General features: G+C 44.1%; 1 protein-coding gene across 1 annotated transcript in view; it reads right to left on the bottom strand.

Moving 5' to 3' along the window:
* Positions 1 to 8843, bottom strand: part of CSRP1 (cysteine and glycine rich protein 1) — a 182043-nt gene extending 173200 nt beyond the window's left edge. Inside the window, exon 1 of the mRNA XM_069756471.1 lies at positions 8702 to 8843. The gene's annotated coding sequence lies outside the window, so the exon portion shown is untranslated. The remainder of the gene's footprint in view (positions 1 to 8701) is intronic.
* Positions 8844 to 12061: the final 3218 nt, after the last annotated feature.

Genomic DNA, 12061 nt, shown 5'->3' with positions numbered 1-12061 from the left:
ATAGCAAAATAAGGACCGACAGGTCTTCCACTACACCCAATCAAGCAGATGGACACCCAAACATGAGTGTTCACATTTCCAAAAATTATTGTCAGACTACAGATAACTGTTTGTTTGTTATCACCAGCCCTCCTCGATCGCAGTAATCCACCCTCCCTTGGCACCCGCCTGTGTGACGACAGTCTGGAACTTAGATACAATATTATCCCTTCTGCATCCTCCTCTGCCTCCTCCTATTCTTCTGGGACCACCATCTCGTCCCGCAGGCTTTTCAAAGCCTACTCCAGCATATACATGACCGGAATAGTGATGCTAATGACAGCGTCATCAGTGCTAACCATCATAGTAGCTATTTCAAAACTATGCAAAAGGGTGCAGAGGTCCTTAATCTGTGCCCACTCCGTAAACTTGGTATGCGCCCCATCCGTACTGCATTGGCACAGGCTATATGACATGAAATACTATGTCAGGGCTTGTTGCCGCTGTCAAAGTCGCTGCAACATGTGCAGAGTAGAATTCTACAGTGTTGGAACATCGCATATCAACCTATTAACTGGCATGGACAATGACGTCTGTATGTATGCAAGTCGATAACCTAAGGGTTGCAAATGGCGGAAATGAGCACACTGCTTATGTGCTTTCTGGAACAGCTCACCCAGATCAGGACAGTGGCAGAGAAAACGCTGTACCACCAGGTTGAGGATGTGAGCCATGCAAGACACGTGTGTGAGCTTGCCTCACCGTAGGGCCGCCACCAGGGTCGCATTGTTAATGGACACAGCCTTCCCTGTATGCAGGTTCAGCGGAGACAGCCATTGATCAAACTCAGCCTGGAGAGCTGTCCACAATTCTTTAGCTGTATGACTGCGATCTCCAAGGCACATCAATTTTAACACTGCTTGATTGTTGTGAGCCCTAGCCACGCAGTACAGAGGTGGTAGGGATTCGCTCTGCACTGTTGGAAAGCGTGTCTCATTAAGGTAGAGGTTGAGGGTGCAGGTGGAAGCCCTAGAGGAGATAGAGGAGGAGGCAGAAGCAGTGGAGGAAGTGTTAAATGTAGAGGTTTGTCCTGCAAGCCTTGGGGATTACAAGACTTGTGGAGCAGCGCCTGCCACACAGCCAACAGTCACCCAGTGCCCAGTCAGCAAAATGTAATGCCCTTGGCCATGCTTACTCGTCCAAGTGTCTGTGGTGAAATTCACCCTGGCAGACATAGATTTAGTTAAGGAATGGGTGATGTCTGTGACATGCTGGTGTAGCGCAGGCACAACTTTCTTAGAAAAGTAATGGCAACTGGGCAATGGATACTGTGGGACTGCGATGGCCATCAGCTTTCAGAAGTCATCTGTACCTACCAAGCGAAAAGGCAGTATTTCCATGGCTAACAGATTGGAGATAGTGGAGTTTAACCTCTTAGCTTTCTCATGCGCAGGAGGAAACAATATTTTCCGTGACCACAACTGCGATACCGTGAGCTGACAGCAGTGCTGAGAGAGAGCGGAGTACAGTGAATCGGACAAACTGCTGGACCGTGAGAGAGGTGCAGGAGGAGATGTTATGGTGGATTGCGAAAGTTGTGGTGTGCTTGTTCTCTGAGATGGATCTAAACCAGCAGGCATGTCCGCATCTATTACAGCTGACGGCTCTCAGTCAGCATGACTGGAGCGGGTAAAGAACCCTAAGTTCTGCAGTCAAAGACCTGCGTCTCAATAGTTGGCACGGGTACAGAGAAGGAAGAAGCAGCAGATGTGATTGATGGGGCAGCTAACTGTTGCTGAGGTCCAGTGGGATTCTGAGAGTAACGCATGTTGATTGCGCATGTGAAGGCTCATACATGTAGTAGTCAAATTATTGCACTTTTTAAAGAGTTAGGACGTGGGAAGAAGCAAGGAGAATTTGTTTGCCACCTCTGTGGACTGTACTGGGTGTGATGTTGAGGTGGAGGAAGAGGAGGAGAGGCCACTTGCTCTTTCTGGGCTTCATCAACAAGGCATAATGCTGTGTGTCTGCCAAAGAAATGTAGGGGAGTAGCCCATCATGTAACAGAATTTGTCAGTAGTCTTTGCATAGAACGTGACGTTGGTTCACTAGTGCTTACACAAATATTACCACCTAACCCATGTACACCTTGAACACCAAGCCTAATTCCCCTTACACCAGGGCTTCTCTTTTTCCAAGGCATGTTGCTCAGATACTGTGGTAGAAGCTGTTATGCTCCCGCATACCTCGCCGCTTGTGTCTTATACTTACCACGCTGCGGCGTTCCGGCGCGTCCCTGCTCGCTCCCGGTCTTCTCCTCTTCCTGCGCGCTCGGCTCCTGGTCATCCTCGGGTGCGCATGCACTGGGGTCGGTGGCGCACGCGAACATTCTCCTCGCTGATCCCGGGCCGCTCTCTCTGGTAAGCTCTGTGCTCTGGAGGACTTCCACCCGTAAGCTATTCCTCCATCTTCCTTAGCAGGCTACCTCTTCTCCCTGGCATTGCCTGATTGTCATGTGAGTTTCCATGTGACTCTGGCCCCACGTAGTCTTGTTGCTCCGTTCGCTGTCTTCCTGTATCAGCTGCCTTGCTGTACTGCTGTACTTTCGTTCCCTTGTGTTTTCCCTCCGCCTTCCTGATACCTGTCTCCCTTTCATTTTTCCCTTCCAGAGCATGCCAACCTGTGTCTCCTGTTTTGTTCCTTACTGCCTTGCCTTCGTCGTGTCAACCAGTCTGCGCTCCGAATCCCACTTGTCTGGTTCCCAGTAGCCTCTGTTACTCCCTGGTCCGTGTTTCCTTCATCTCATCCTGCCTGCAGTTTGTATCACTCCCTGAGTCGGATATTACTGCCTTCTTTACCATTTATGTCTGCATCTCGGTCCCGTCGGTCTCTCTGGTGCTCCTTCTGATGTTACCTGTTTTTCTGCTCTGTCCGTATTTCTGTGCTCCAGCTGTGTTACTCTCTTTCCCACACTTCTCCTTCAGGTACTAACTGCCGCAGCAGTAGTCTTCCTTGAACCTGCCCCAAACACTCCCTGTATAGGGGGTGGTCCACCGGGTCCACTCGCCCTTGGGGGGTTCGCTGTCGCGGTCTAGCGGGTCCACCTTTTGGAGTTCCTCGAGCGTTCTCATAGGAGCACAGTATTTGCAACAAAAAATTTGATTTTAAACTCTGCACCACCTCTGCATATAGCTGAATTTCAGTGACAGTAAATTACAAGGTGAAATATGGTGTGCTGTATTGCGTTAGTCACAGAAGAAAGAACTGTTTCAGTGTGAATGAGGCCTGTATGACAAAGAAGATATGCTACAAACAATTTTAAAGTTAGATGTCCCCTACTGTATGACGTTAAGAACACAAAGATGTTTTAGAGGCCTTTAGATCAAGCTTGTATAACACACTAGATGCTACAAACTATTTGAAAGTCAGGTCCTCTACTGTATGACAGTAGGAACATAATTTTTGGTGGCCTCTGGATCAGGCCTCTATAACACACTAGATTCTACAAAATATTTTAAAGTCAGGTTCCCTACTGTATGACACTAGAAACAGAAGAATTTTTTTGGTGGCCTCTGAATGAGGCCTCTTTAACACACTAGATGCTGCAAATTATTTTAAAGTCAGGTCCCCTACTATATGACGTTTAGCAACAGAAAAAATGTTTTGGTTATGTGCGCGAGATCTGCAGACAGCTTAATTTCAACCCAATAAAATGACGAAGTGAGATACGGCAGACTGTCAAACTTTTTGCAACAGAAAAATTCAATTTTTTTTCCATTTATCTTAGGTCTGCAGACAGTTTGATATCACCACAGCACTAAATGACAAGGAGAAATACAGCAGGCGGTTTCACATTTAGCTAGTGAAAAATTATTATTTAGAATGCTATATTCGTGCATGGAACACAATAGCAGCAGTGCACAACACACTTGTAGCACATGCATCCTGCAGGCTTTATCTGTGGCCAACAAAAAAAATGCTGGAAGGTAAATTTAACAGCCACACTGGACACTAGCTAGCTACACTATGTGACTGATATACAACCGCCTAGATAACTAGCTAAAATCTTACTGCTAAAAGTGCCAGTGTCAGGAGCAGCCTCTCTGCGCTGTTGCAGTGTCAAAATGGCACTAAAACAAGTTGTCCCCAATTTATATGGAGAGGGACATGTGATTTCAGCAGCCAATGAAACAAGCCGTGGTGTCAGGACATTGGGGATATTTCCTGTACCCTAATTGGCTAGCTGCAATATACACAAATAAAGTTAGGGGAAAAATCTTTACAAGAACGCCATGCCTCTGAGCTCTGCAAACCCCCTCCCCTCATCACCCACGTGCCAAACGCTCATGATACACCACCATTATCTTTGCTAAACCTTGGGTTTCAGAAACTTTTCAGGGAGATAATGCAGTAACTGGGCAGGAGCAGTTTCATGACCATGAAACTGCTTTGCCAGATGCTGGACTGACTGGGCCAAGTCTTGCATCTGATTCACCACCTTTTGGGGAGTATTCATATGTGGAGTAAGATACACTTTAACGTGAGTCTTTCCGTGGTCACATGGCAGATTCAAAAATGGCTTTCATGGGTAAGCTTAGCACAGGCCATACAGTTTACCAGATCCAAAAGGTTGATCTGTCATTCTCCATTTAACACTGTATAGAAATCTGGGCTTACACCGTGGTCTCTGGGTTGGGGACAATGAGTCAACTGCTGTCTGATGGCGCAAGCTGGCAGAAGTGATCAGTTAGCTGGGTCAAAAGGACTGTTACGGTACAAAATCAGAAGACATTAGACTAGTCAAGGAATGGGTCATGGTCTTTAACAAGAAAAAGCACTGAATCTACACAAACTGAAATATAGACACATAAATTAGACTTGCATAACTATATCTCACAGCTAACAGCAGTAAGCTGAAAGAAATAGTGGGGTGTGGTGCTGTACTATTGACCAAGGGAAGGACCAGACTCCAGCTGGATAATACACTCTGCCAGACTAGATGGCACTACAGGTCCTAGCCATTCCAGCCTCTGTGGCTGGTCAGAGCAGGAGCAGGTTTCAAAGGAGATGTGACAGCTATGATATGAAGTAGCTACACATACATTCACAAACAAAAACAAACATGTGATAACAGGATGCAGTTTGATCACAGAGTGTTTAGTTGCTAAATTGCACTAATAATACACCTATAAATAGGTATTTAAAACTAAAATGTGCCCTTATTAAAAAGATCTATAAGAAAAATAATAACACCCCCGGCATGGGTGGACATACCGCATGTGTAGCGTGTGCGGCTGCATCGAGGCCTGGAGGTGGAGAGGGGCCCCTGCAGGGTGGCTAATAATGAGGGCAATCTGGCCTGTTTATCCAGCTCTGAGGCTCTGGGGGTCCCTGGCCAGATTGCCCTCATGTGCGGCGGGCAAGGAGTGATTCCTGCAGCTCCACTGCCTACAAGAGAGAATAGCAGCAGAGCAGAGCTGCAGGGATCTGTCCTGCTTCCTGCTCGTGCTTCCTCTCACACAGACAGCAGCGGCGCTGGATGACATAAGAGAGGAATCTGCCGACGGTGATGCTTCAGCTGCGGGAAAGCGTGCGGACAAGTGAGAGGTGCTGTGTGTGTGTGTTTTTTTGTATGTATGTGTGTTGTGTGTGTAGAAATGAGTGGTGGTGTGCATGCATGCATAGCGCTGCAGGGAATTGTGCAGAGAGGTGAAGGGTGTTGTGTGTATAGGCAGAGGAGAGGGCAATGATGAGGGTAATGGGGAGAAGGCAATGATGGGGTGATGGAGAAGGCAATGATGGGGATGTGGGGGAAGAGGAAATGATGGAAGTGGTAGAATGGGCAAGGATGGGGATGGTGGGGAAGGAGGAAATGATGGAGATGGTGGACAGGGCAATAATTGGGGTAGAGGGAGAGGACATGTTGGAGGTGGTGGAATGGGTAAGGATGGGGATGTGGAGGAGGAGGAAATGATGGAGGTGGTGGGAAGAACAGTAATGGGGTGGTGGGGGAGAATGCAATGATGGTGGTGGTGGAAAGGGCAATGGTGGGGTGATGGGGAGAAGGCAATGATGATGGTAGTGGAAAGGACAATGATGGGAGTGGAGGGGAAGAAGGCAATGATGGAAGTGGTGGAGGAGAAGGCAATTATGGAGGTTGTGAAAAGGGCAATGATGGAAGTGATGGAGAGGGCAATAATGGGGAGGTAGAGAAGAAAGCAAAGATGGAGGTGGTGGAAAAACCAATGATGAGGTGGTGGGGGAGAATGCAATGATGGTGGTGATGGAAAGGACAATGACGGGATGGTGGGGGAGAATGCAATGATGGTGGTAGTGGAAAGGACAATTGTGGTGGTGGAAAGGGCAATAATGGCGGTGGTGGGGGAGGAGGAAATGATGGAGGTGGGGTAGGTCACGAAGTTGATTCACTATAATGTCACACATCTGTGCTTTTATTGTCAGTTAGTGCTTTGATACGCACTGTATATGCCTCTGTATGTTTGCACATTTGCACTGCACTTTATGTGATTTATGCTGACCTGTATAATGCTCTGCACTTTTTGTATTTCACATATTGAAGGGCAATGTACCCTTTTTTTTTTACTAACGTTGTTAAATATTTCTAATTATGCACATGCTTTAAATATATCTCCTTGCTCCCTTAAACTACATTGCTGCTCTTGTGTACCAACTCCTTGGCTATCCCTGACTATACTGCATTGCTGCTCTTGTGTACCAACTTCTTGGCTATCTCTGACTATGCTACCTGCCAGTGCTGCCCCTACTGATTGCAATACCACTACTCCAACCCAGGTCAGTCCATAACAAAATAATCTTGCGCACAAAATTGAGTCTTTTGCATCTCAACCGAGGCAACAAGTTGCTGAACTTCTGAGTTTTGGGGCCACATACCAAGAAAAATTTTCTAAGTTGTAAACTCAGTTGTTGGGTCAGCAAAAAGAAATTACTGAGTTAGGCTGGCGTCACACTATCAGTATTTGGTCAGTATTTTACATCAGTATTTGTAAGCCAAAACCAGGAGTGGAACAAATAGAGGAAAAGTATAATAGAAACATATGCACCACTTCTGCATTTTTCACCCACTCCTGGTTTTGGCTTACAAATACTGAGGTAAAATACTGACCAAATACTGCTAGTGTGACGGCAGCCTTAAAGAGGCAACTTCTGGATTTGCGCAACTGTGGCCTGGAATCAAACACACACATGCCACTGCTCGCAAAGTTCAGTGGGGATCGTTATCAATACCATGGGTTCCTTAATCAATGCCATATGTATTTTCAGATGCAACCTTCTCCATTTTCCAATATAAACAGATATAAGTGGGCACCATCGAACAAAAATATAATTATTCAGGGATCTCCTGATGCATGTCAAGGAAAGTCATGTGAACAAGAAGGAAAAAAAGTACATGCATACAAACAGGTATCACCCAGATATTTTAAATATAGATACAATTTTTTTAATTTCAAGACCAAAAAATACACACACTTGTGATAATTTACACACAAAACAATGATCCATAATGAGGAGTTAAATACTCTCAAATACCCATAGACCAAATTTGAATATAGTTAAATGACAAAATCAATACAAATGAGGACTATCTACTGAGCTGATGCTTGAATATATTGAGGGGTGCTGTTTTTAAAAGGGTATCACATTTGCAGGTTTTCCAATATATAGGGCCCCCAAAGTCACTTCAAAACTGAGTAGGTCCCTAAAAAATATATTTTGTAAATTTTCTTTTAAAAAATTAAAAATCACTTCTACATTTTTAAACATTCTAAAATGCTAACAAAATAAACAAACATTTCACAAATGGTGCTGATGTAAAGCAGGCACGAAAAAATGTTATTTATTAATGTTTTTCTGCTATATGATTATCTGGATTAAAGGGATAATCATTCAAAGTTTGAAAATTGCAAATATTTAGAAATATCTGTTTTGTGTTTATTTAAAAAAAAAAATCAAACTAAATTTACCATTATGATAAAACATAATGTGTCACGAAAAAACAATCTCAAAATCACCATTCCAGAGTTATTAACACGTAAAGTGACACTGGTCAGATTTAAAAAATTTGGCAAAGTGACCAAAAAGCGAATCAAGTCAGAAAAAACACTCTTTTCAGCATTAGTAATGCAAAATAGCTGACTACTAAAATACTGAATCCATATTATATTCCAAGTGTTCCTTCCCACAAAGCTGTAACCATTGACAGCTGTATTGTATCAGTATACGCACACGCTAGAGGCATCCACAGCCCCATTCCTATGTACTCTGTTTCCTTCTTGGACAGTTCTTTCCTACTATGCTGATAGGCTCCGGAAACTCCACGCCTATTCAGGAAGGCTTCAGAACCTCTTACTATGTCTATAAAAGGTAGCCTACATTCCACTGGAGTAGCTGGTTTACACAATCCCCAGTCCTTTCACGCCCAACTAGGAAACTAAGAATTTAGCAGCCTGCTACAACTGAGCATGAAAATGTTTCCTACATTTTATTACTATGCCATAATTTCTATTTGTTAAAACCTCAAGGAAAAAGTAACCGTTACAGCCAGTAAAATGCTATAATTCAGCCGTGGAGCAACTCCGCTTTTGCAAGCTATCATAACATGCACACATGACATATCATCTCTGTATCTATATCTGTCTGACTTATCGAGCAATAATCAAATATGTAAGGTTATGATACGTACCTGACTGTGAATGGCTTCTTAGGTTGTCTTGATCACTTTGCTGCCTTTGTTACAAAGGAGTGACTTGTCTCCTTTTAAATAGTGTAGTCCACAAACTGGTTGTGACCTTATAGGGGAAGAAAGGGGAAAAAAAATCAGACAGAAATGTACCGGAGGAGGGAGGTCAGACGAGACAGACACATCCTACACTGGCATTGCAGCAAGACGTAATTCTGCATTTATTATTGCAGATTATATCACAGCAGGTCTGTCAAATCTGAGTAAAAATAAAGTGCAGCACACAGCCCTATCCTACCTGCCAAAACTACAGAGACCATGGTCAGGATACGTTCCCACTAGGCATTTTTTTTCAGCATTTTTTTTTGCAGCAGAATCTGATCTCTAGGCAGGAAAGAAGCTGCAGAAAAAAGCATGGTTTTTCTTGTATTTTTTTTATACTTTTTTGTACGTGTTTTGTGGTGGTTTTGTCATGCTAGATCTGTCTCTTGTACATGCTGATAAAGTTTAGTGTTGAAAAAAAAAGTCCTATTACATAGAATCAGGTTTTGGCACAAAAAACGAAGCAAGGCATGATATCTGCGTTTTTGGTGCATTTTTTCACCACCCATTCAAGTCAATGGATGAAAAGCGCTGAAAGAACTGACACGCTCTATGTGCAAAAAGCCATGCAAAGCACAAAATACTGATGACAAAAAAACAATGAGAAATCTCATAGGCTTTGCTGGTACTGTAATATGGACCTGAAAATTAGCAGAAAAAAAACGCAGCAAAAACATCTAGTGTGACTTTGCCTTCAACCTAAACTTGAAAAATCCTTTATAAGTTAGTGGAGCCAACCACGCATTGGAACTCTAAACTGCAGATGTTGGAAAGGATTTATGAGCAGAAGAGGGTAGTTGTTGACTATCAGCATCAACAAGGCCGTCGGCATTCAATTCAGACTCCACACATAAGACCTCAGGAGTGGACATGGATGTCAGACATATGTACCATCCTCCAAAACTTTGAGGACTCCACTAAGATGGTAAGTGGCGATGATGCCATAATTAGCATCACCATCCTACTTCTCTGTGTCCTGAAATGCTCTCTGCTCACTATCAAAGAGGATGCATTGCAGGTGGAGATTGATGAGATGGAGCAAGGAATCATACATGGTGACTGCACAGAGCCAAGCCTCATATCATCCCAATGTGGATTGGGTGACAATGGGGAAGAGGAGGAAGAGGAAGAACAGGAGCTATTTTCATGCTCTATAGATGGTACTACAAGCACAACTGTCATACCGTTTGTTTAGCGGGGATGGCCTGAGGACAGGGAGGAGGAGGAGGACAGCATGGTCAGTCGTTCTCTTGGTGAGGAAACGGAAGTCTTGCCTGGTAGCAGTCTGGCATGCATGGCTGAGGGGGGTACTCTCACATGGACTGCAAAGTTTTGGAAGATGCTGAGGGAGTACCTTGATGATCGTACCAAAGTCTCCGTGATTCCTCTGTGCCTTATAATTATTGGGTATCCAAGCTGGACACGTGGCATGAACTAGCTCTGTACGCTTTGGAGGTCCTGACCTGCCCTGCCACCAGCTTTTGTCAGAGCAGGTAATTAGTGCCGCTGGTGGAATGCTAACTGATAAGCACATCCGCCTGTCAACTGAAAATGCTGACAGGCTGACTCATAAAAATAAACAAGAGCTGGGCCAGACTTCTGTACACCACCAACATAAACTCTACTCCAGTGTCTTTTTTTTTTGGTAACTCTATTGCCCTGCAGCTCTTCACACTCACACGTGGGTATACGCTTCCTGATTTCACCTATTTGCTGTTATCGTCCTCCACCTTCTCCTCATCCTAATCTTCCACCACCACTATGTCACCATGGTGACCGTGTTTCGTGATGCAACAGCCAAGTTATTGTGTTAAAGGGTGTTTTTGATGCCCGTAAAAAAAATGTTTACACAGTATGTTGATATGTTTGTCAGCCCATACACATAGTGTATGGGCATTACAAGTATAGGAGACCCACTTCTTTAAATTGGGAAAATAATATTTAGGAGGCCACACTCTTTGTCTCTTCAGACACCACCACTAGATCACCAGGGTGAACATGTTCCATGATGCATCAGCCACATTATTGTGTTAAAGGGTGTTTATGATGCCTGTAAAAAAATGTTTACACACTATGTTGATGTGTACCTCCCAGGGGCAAATTTTTTATGAGGCCCTCCTCCACGTTTTTTCCAAGGGAGATTGGAATGAGTCCAAATTTGGGGCAGGCCTTGCATTCACTGCATAGCCAAACAGTATGGGAGACCCAGTTCCTAATAATGAGAACTGTAGGGGTTTGCCAAATAGTATGGGAGTACCAACTTCCTAATAATGGGAACTTTGGTTTCATGTGGCCATCCACTACGTCGGTTCAAAGGGTTATTGGGGTGCGTGTAACTTTGGGGCAGGGCAGGCCTTGCATTCAATCCATAGGCAAACAGTATGGCAGTACCAAATTTCTAATAATGGGCACTTTGGTTTCATGTGGCCATCCACTACGTTGGGTCAAAAGGTTTTTGGAGTGCGTGTATCTTTGAGGCAGGGCAGGCCTTGCATTAAATGCATATTCAAACAGTATGGGAGTACCAAATTTCTAATAATGGGAATTTTGGTTTCAAGGGGCCTTCCAGGACGTCTGTTTTTTGAGGTTTTGGGGTGCGTCCAAATGTGGGGCAGGACTTGCATTCAATGCATAGGCAATAACAGTATAGAAGACCCACTGGTTAATATTGGAAACTACAAAGCATAGCTGATGGCTCTCTAAGAATAGTGAGGAACAACTGCTGTCCCTTTAAGAATATTAAAGTCCGCCTGATGACCCTCCTCCTTTAACAGTCCCTCCTTTGTAAATTAAGCAGGATGTGTCTGATGATGTGTCACACTCCACATGGCCAACTAAAGTTGTAAAATGTTAAAATAACATTTGCCAGTGAATGCATTTGTCTGGTTGAAAGCAATGCTAAAGTTGAAAAATGCATCACAAACGCTACATCTGAACATAGCCCAAGTGGTTAAGGAACATTTATTTTGGGGGTAATTTTTTTTGCCTTACATGCAAATCATTACTGTGGAAAGGATGTCCCTGAACATATGTCCCAGGAAAATCCATTTTGGCTTAGTTTTTGTATGTTTATTGTGAGCCTGGAAAAGTGGCATAGGACTCTGACAACATTGTTCAGAGCAGTGACCTGGGAGTTAGTCAGAAATGCTTCCAGGGGTCTTCCCCATGATGTTCCCATGTCTTTTGAGCACTTTTTTCATCAATTTTTTTTAGAACCTAAAAAGACCCCCAAGGGTCGCGGCAAAAATGCCCGTATGTCCC

The sequence above is a fragment of the Ranitomeya imitator genome, chromosome 3 (genome assembly GCF_032444005.1).
Source record: "Ranitomeya imitator isolate aRanImi1 chromosome 3, aRanImi1.pri, whole genome shotgun sequence".
NCBI lineage: Eukaryota > Metazoa > Chordata > Amphibia > Anura > Dendrobatidae > Ranitomeya > Ranitomeya imitator.
The sequence above is the reverse complement of the archived record's forward strand: the minus strand, read 5'-3'. Positions and strand labels throughout refer to the sequence as shown.